The sequence below is a fragment of the Tupaia chinensis genome, unplaced genomic scaffold, assembly GCF_000334495.1.
Source record: "Tupaia chinensis unplaced genomic scaffold, TupChi_1.0 Scaffold000377_1, whole genome shotgun sequence".
In the NCBI taxonomy this organism is placed as follows: Eukaryota; Metazoa; Chordata; class Mammalia; order Scandentia; family Tupaiidae; genus Tupaia; species Tupaia belangeri.
In genome coordinates, this window is record NW_006159875.1 from 126,232 (window position 1) to 133,236 (window position 7,005).

Consider the following 7,005-nt stretch of genomic DNA (forward strand, 5'->3'; position numbering starts at 1 on the left):
CTGAGTCCCCCATTGGCCTGCGATCCAGGAGGACAGAGGCTCACCCTTTGCCCAAGTCTGCGCGGTTCGGTCTGCAGGGTGCAGTCTGGCACCGCTAAGAAGAGGTGGCGGATGTCCGTGTAGCCCTGCTGCCACCTAGCTGTGGGCTGTGCTGAGGCAGGCTACCTCTCCGAGTGTGGTTCACCAGTTACAGATGCAGGTGGTGGCTGAGAGGGCCTTCCGGTGCAGGAGTTCCCGAGATTTCCACCTTGCTGGCTCCCTGACAGATCAAGGATGAGCTTCGGGATCATAAGATGCTATAGCTGAGCCCCGACCAGAGGGATCAGAATCTGCTGGTCTTTCAAAGCACAATTCTGCAGCCCTGCAGGGGGATACCAGAGAGCGTGCTGTCTCCGTCACCCTGCCCCTCATCTTCATGCCATGTTATGTTTCTCAAGGTGACCGTATGCACAGACACGGGCTCAGTCACCGTGAGTGTCATCATAACTGTCACCCAGGAGTCTCACTCTTCATGTGGTCATGTGGGTGGCATCCTGTTCAACACAAACAGCCCTGAAGTTCACCTGTGTGACTGCGTTCTGGTTTGTGTGCCTCAGCACGCATGTGTAGACCCCATCACACACACACTGTCACACACCCTATCCCCCGTAAAGGACCCATTCCAATGTTCTCAGCTGCTAGAGAGGCTGGAAAAGGATCCGGGGACACATCTGCCCAGATAATATTTTTCTCCTCTCAACCGTTGCTTAGAAATAACAATAAAAACCCTGAAGGTTCTTTCCTCCTGCCATAGCAAGAGTTTTACTGTCTGCGAAAGCAGAGAAATACAGGACCAGCAGATGGTGTCATGTTTACGTCACTGGACTTTCATACAGTTGACTGTGGTTTGAGTCTCAGACCCAGTGGCTTAAAACATGCTGGGTGTACGTGTATGCGTGGCCAAAATCCCAAGAGAAGAATGGAGGAGAAGGGGTTGTGGTATGGCCATCTCCCTGGGGGGTGATTTCTCACTTTCTGTCTTTCTGTCTCTCTCTGGCAAGAGCACATGCCCTACACCAAAAATCTCTCTATTAAAAAAAAAAAAAGGAAGAAGAGAAACAGCACTGAGGGCCATGTTCCAGGTCAAGCGCCTCGGGTCATTCATTCCTTCCTTCCTTCACTCACCAGTCAGCATCTGCCTCTTCAAAGGTGTGAGTGTCTGCAAAGAAGCTGCATGTGTCCTCCAGGACCTAGCACCCCAAGGAGAGAGCGAAGCACAGAGGAGAGGGGAAAGAAGGGGCACGTGAGCAGTGCCACAGGGTCTCAAGGGGCACAGAGAGGGGGTGGGAGGATTCCCTTGGGAGGATTCAGGGAGCTGGCCCTTGAAGGTTAAGAAACGGGATTTCTTAAGTGTATGTCTCCACTTAATACATATCGACTGTCTGCACTCTATGACCAAAACTGAAAGCCTAGAGGATATAGAAACAGAAAATGGTTATAAATAACAGATAGTGTGGGAAGGGGGTGGGAGAAAAAGGAGAGTCTAAGGAAAGACATAACGTGTACAGTATCCCCAACTAGACAGGTGAGAAAAGTATTCATGTTGGAATATTCACTTTACCAGCTAAATGATGTATGTGATTCAATGTGTAAAAGAAATTTAAAAAAATAAAATATATAAAAAAGAAATAGAATGCAAAAATCAGCTAAATAAAGTTAATATTTATAAAGAGAAAATAAATCCCAACAAATGAGTCAAGAGTGACTTGAAGAAGAAGAAAGTAGGATTTCCAAGAAAAAAGGAGCCCACAGCATGAAGGATGCCCGAGATGCCTATAAATGTCTTGTCTGTACACTTGTGCCCTGCTCCTTCCTGGGGAGTGCGGCCGTGCCCTATGCTGTGTGAACCCACTGCAGCAGGAACTCTTCCTGTGTGGGCCCAGCTCACACTTACAGGAGAAGGAAAGGTGTTATGTGTCTGTCTGGAGTGAGGCGGAGCGGGGGGAGATCTAGAAGAGCAGCAGGTAGAGCGAGATGATGAACGACCTTGTAGACAATGGTGGGACATGTGGATTTAATCACACAGGTCATGGAAGTCCTCAGCGATTTTTAGAAGCATCATGAGATGAAGAGATCACCCTGGAGACAGCATGGTGGCAGGTGAGGAGACGGGAGCACAGAGACCAGTTAACAGGCTCCAGTGAGTCCCTGAGAAAAGAGGACACAAACCAAATGCCAGGGAACAGAGGTACCAAGGCCCCACCGCAGTGAAGGACAGGGAATCGGAGTCTGACTTACTGTATTGGTCTCCCAGGAAAGACTAACCGTCCTTAGCTCAAAGTCATGTCGTCATGTCTAGCTTCCAAAGTGCAGTCCCAATGAGGTACCTTGCTATTGTCCGCATCTTTGACTGGGAGTGCAGGGGTGACTTTTCCCACTGCCATTCTCATCACACAGCCCAGCCCTGGCATTTCCCAAGCTTGCTGCATTGAGACTATTTTCCTGCCAGCCTGTGTCAGGCTTACCTCTGCCTCCCCCACAGTATGCATTTTTTCTTTTTCTTTTTTTTTTTTTTGCAGGTGCATTTGCCTGCGTTTTGCAAGACAGAAGCTCATTCCCTTGTAACTTTCCCTCTTTACCCCCCCTTTTCATTGTCTACTTCTCCTAATTGGTGTTTGTAATAACTCCCAGTTTAGTATCATCTGCAAGTTTCATTAATATGCTGATTGTTCCTTTGTCATTAATAAAAAATATTACATTATTATTTAGCATTCACTGTACACCAACAATGCATTAGAGGTTGTTCGGAATAAAGAAATAGATTCATCTCTAACTGCAACCTTGTTTTCTTACCCCAGAAAAGTTCTTAAATAACTGTATGAGGTTGAATTTTTGTTCTTTTCATCCTTTATGGACCCTGAGAGTGTCATTTCTCAGGACCTCGTGGGATAGGACTCAGTGCCAGGAGACTTCTCTCTCCTGGGAGTGTGTTGTTACCTTCATGGTCGTTTCTCATCTATTGATCTTCATTCGATCAAGAATTTATATTCTGTCAATTGCCCCTCATTCCTGGACTTCAACCACATGAACAATTACTTACCTGTTTATTTAAGCAATAATTAAACACTGCCTATGCTCAGCCACTATGTGGCTTTTCTGCAAACCTCATACCTTCAGACTTTTGCTTCTTGTCTCTGATCTCTTCTACCCTCAACTCGGATGGTCAACTTTGCATATGGAGCCTTCTCTACGTTCCTTTCAGGGACAGTTACTCATTCACTCCTTCAATACCACAAGACTACCTGTGTCCTCCCACGTAGGACCATGACTGTCTGCACACTACATTTCACTAGATCTTGAGCCCGAGGACAGGGGATAGGAGCTTTTGCAGCTCATTTGCTCTTGCTTGCCATTGGCTTCGCACAGTGTGCACCTAGTGAAGAGCCAGAGCCTCCACATTATAGCTGAGACAGCCGTCTTCGCTGTCACCTTGTGTTCACACTGACCTTGGGCTAGAGGGTCTTCTTCACTACAGGCTGGCCGGACTCAGCCAGCACTTACTTCTGTGATTTTCTATTTCATCCTGGCTCGCATTTTTAGTCTCTTTTAGGTAGTGGGGAATGTGATCCTCTCCAGTGAAGCACTTTGCTGTCGTGGAAACAGTTTGCAAAGGTCCTCGTGCTGCTGTTAATCCCCTAGTTCCAAGCAAGGCTGTCCCTATTCCAACCCTCTAATGCCCTTTCAGAAGGCAGCTTCTCTGGGTACCAGTAGCCCGCCCTGCCGTTCAGGGACTTAGGGTCTCTTGCTCAGTCCTGTGTGGATCTACAGGCTGTGGGGTTGGCCTCTGTGGTGCAATAGTCTCCCACCGTCCTTTTTTAAGAAAAGATATTTTTTGTTATAGGGCATGTGTGCTTGCAGGAGAGACAGAGAGAAAGAAAGCAAGAAATCACCCTCTCCCCCAGGGTGGATGACCACACTGTAATCCCTCCTCCTCCATTCTCCTGGGATTTTGGGCATGCACACACACATGCCTGGCATGTGAGTTTTAAGCCCCTGGCCCTGGGGCTTGAACTGTGGTCAGCCACATCAGAGTCCAGAGCCTTAACCGCTATGCCACCTGCTGGCTCCCAACTAGTCCTTTTTATTGAGTAAGACTCTTAGTGATTCTGAGCCTGTTTCTCATAAAACAAAAAATGAAGTCGTGATAATAGTAGTATTTTCCTACAGGGGGCAGGGGTTTGTGAGGATCCAGGAATGGAATGCAGATTTGGGAAGCGCAGGCTTGTCCTGTAAGGGCACACCTCCAGCCTGATGCTGGGGTAGAGGCTTCCCAAAGGCCCTGAGGATGATTTGCGAGTGGATGACGGGCTTTCCTTCACAGTGTCTGAGAGCCTTCCAGATGGCGTGTGTGCCTGGGAGTCACATTTCTCATTCAGGATCCCTTGGGGCCATTTTTCTCATTCATCCAGCTGGCTCAAAACTAGGTAGGACTCGACTCTTCGTCTTCAAAGAGGAAGCTATCTTCAGACATGGGGGTTAAACTCTCCAGGAACATAAAGCAAGCCGTTGATGAGGGACTCTGCATGTGGGAGAGGGCGAGTCGGGATCAATGCTTAGGAAGGCAGCTGGCCCAAGAGGGCAGACCTGGGTCCCCAACCTGCCCTGCCACTCGCTATTGAAGTCACTTGTGATAAATGGCCTCTCTGAGCCTGTTTCTTCAGACCAACTGATGGGAAGCAGTGAGCAAAGGGCCCAGCTTGTAACAGGGACTCAGTTCAGAAAAGGGATTCCTTCCAACCCACAGTGAGTGAGGCTTTCACTCCTAGACTGTCTGTTACTTCCAGCTCAAGGGTAGAGGCTGGTTTTGGGGTTTGTTTTGTTTTGCTTTGGCTGAATACCTCCAAGTGACTGTGCTCCACACACACACACATACACACACACACACACACACACACACACACACACACCACACATACACACTGCTGGCAACGGGGGTTTAATTCCTTCAGTAAGAGTTGGTGGTGCAAACAAAATCTAGTATTTATACTAATTTCTTTAATCTCTGAATAAAACTAACAGTCAAGCCCAACTGTCTGAAGGGTTTAAAATTTATTATTATTATTATTTTGCATTTGAAGCTTTTCATAAATCCATAAATTCTAAGAAGTAAGGAAAGCCTACTCCTATTTAGAACTTTCTTGTGACTTGAAAAACACATGACCTGTTCTGAGAGGGTTTTCTAAGTCAATGATTGAAAAAATCAGTAGCATAAGTAAAACTATTAATATGTTCTTAAAGGAGACCCAGATAATTACCATAATGAACAAGTACATACTTTTGATGTTGCAAATTAAGATCTTCCCACATGGAACCAGCAGATGGCGGAGTGGTTACATTGCTGGATTCCCACGTAGTTGACCATGGTTCTAGTCTTGGACCCATGGAATTAAAATGCACACTTGCACATGTGCGTGTGTGTCTAAAATCCTGAGAAGAAAATGGAGAAGAGGTTGTGGTGTGGCCATGCCTCTGGGGTCGGGGGTGATTTCCTGCTTTCTGTCTCTCCAGTGAACACATGTGCCCTAGAGCAAAAATCTCTCTCTAAAAAAATAATATTTTCCCGTATGGAGAGTTGACACCATTTTGCTTTGCATTAACCAGAGGTCCAACATGGTCACTCTCTGACACCCTCGGGCAGCAGGAGCTGTGATGCAAGAGGGAAAGTGCTCAGAGCCTGTCCAGTCCACGGGTTCTATCATCATGACAGCAGGCAGGAAAGCCCTGGGTGTTTGGAGGTGGAGTGCTGTGAGTGTTCGTGACAGAAGCACTCATGGCTGAACACGTTCAGACTATGGGCTGCTGCACACTCTGTATTTCACTGTCATTACCTCACTTACCCTTAAAAAGATCCTGTGAAGTATTTTTCATCCTCGCTTTCGAGTGAAAAGATCACTGCTCAGGCTGAGTCACGTGCACAAGGACACACCTGCGACTCAGATCCAGCCCTGGCAGCAGCACTGCGGTCACACGCTGTCCTGCTGCTTGGCCTCCTATTCAATGCTGGCTTCATGCTCAATGGCAACCCGGAGTGATTAATAGACAGGGAACAACGAGTTATGAACAATGAGCAACAAGCAGTGACTGCTATCTTTCAAAGGCTGAATCACTCTCTGGTTCAGAAAGAGGGAGTTAAGGCGGGTGAGTGGTACGTTGCACTGCCTACCCCCAGCAGCATGTCCGCTCTCCCTGGAGCACAGCTGTAGTGAGGAGGTCCATTTTCAGGGTGACTTTCACATGGCACATAGCAAGGTCAGCACCAGTCCTACCACCAAAGCCCTGCAATTTGGGTTCTTCAATACTGGTAAGTTGATGCAGAGAGAATTTTCTAATTTATTTTGGAAGCAAATGCATGTGCCTATGCATTTATGCACGGAGATCTGTTTTGCTGAAAAGCAATGATCTCTTGGCAGTGTTTTTTGAGGGGCTTCCCACAACTAGGTCACTCACAGAGCTGAAGTCCAAGTCAGCCTGGGAAGGACTTCCTTGGACCTCCACCCTTTGTTCCTGCTGCCGTTCTGACCACCTCATTTGGCCATGCCCACTTGACCATGTCCACTCGCGTACCATGTGAAGATGAAGGCAGAGACCAGGCGAAGCAGGAACGGGCCAGGAATGCAGACTGCCAGCAACTGCCAACAGGGATGGAGATGCACGCGTTCCTGCACATCTCAGGAGGACCAACCCTGCTGACACCCTGATCTCGGGCTTTCTGCCTCCTGAGCTGTGAGATGATAAACACCTGCTGTTGGCCAGCCAGCATGTAGGTCTCACAGTGACCCGAGGAAACCACCACCTGCCCGAAGCCCTTACAGTGGCCAACTTCCCGAGCTTTGCTCTGGGTGCTGGGGTCAGACACTGGAGCGTCTCTGCATCCCCCACATGCCAGTCAGCCCCACCTGCATTTGGACTGGGCCATTCCCTGGAACACCCTTCCAGGTTTTTTTTTTTTTTTTTTTTTTTTTCTTA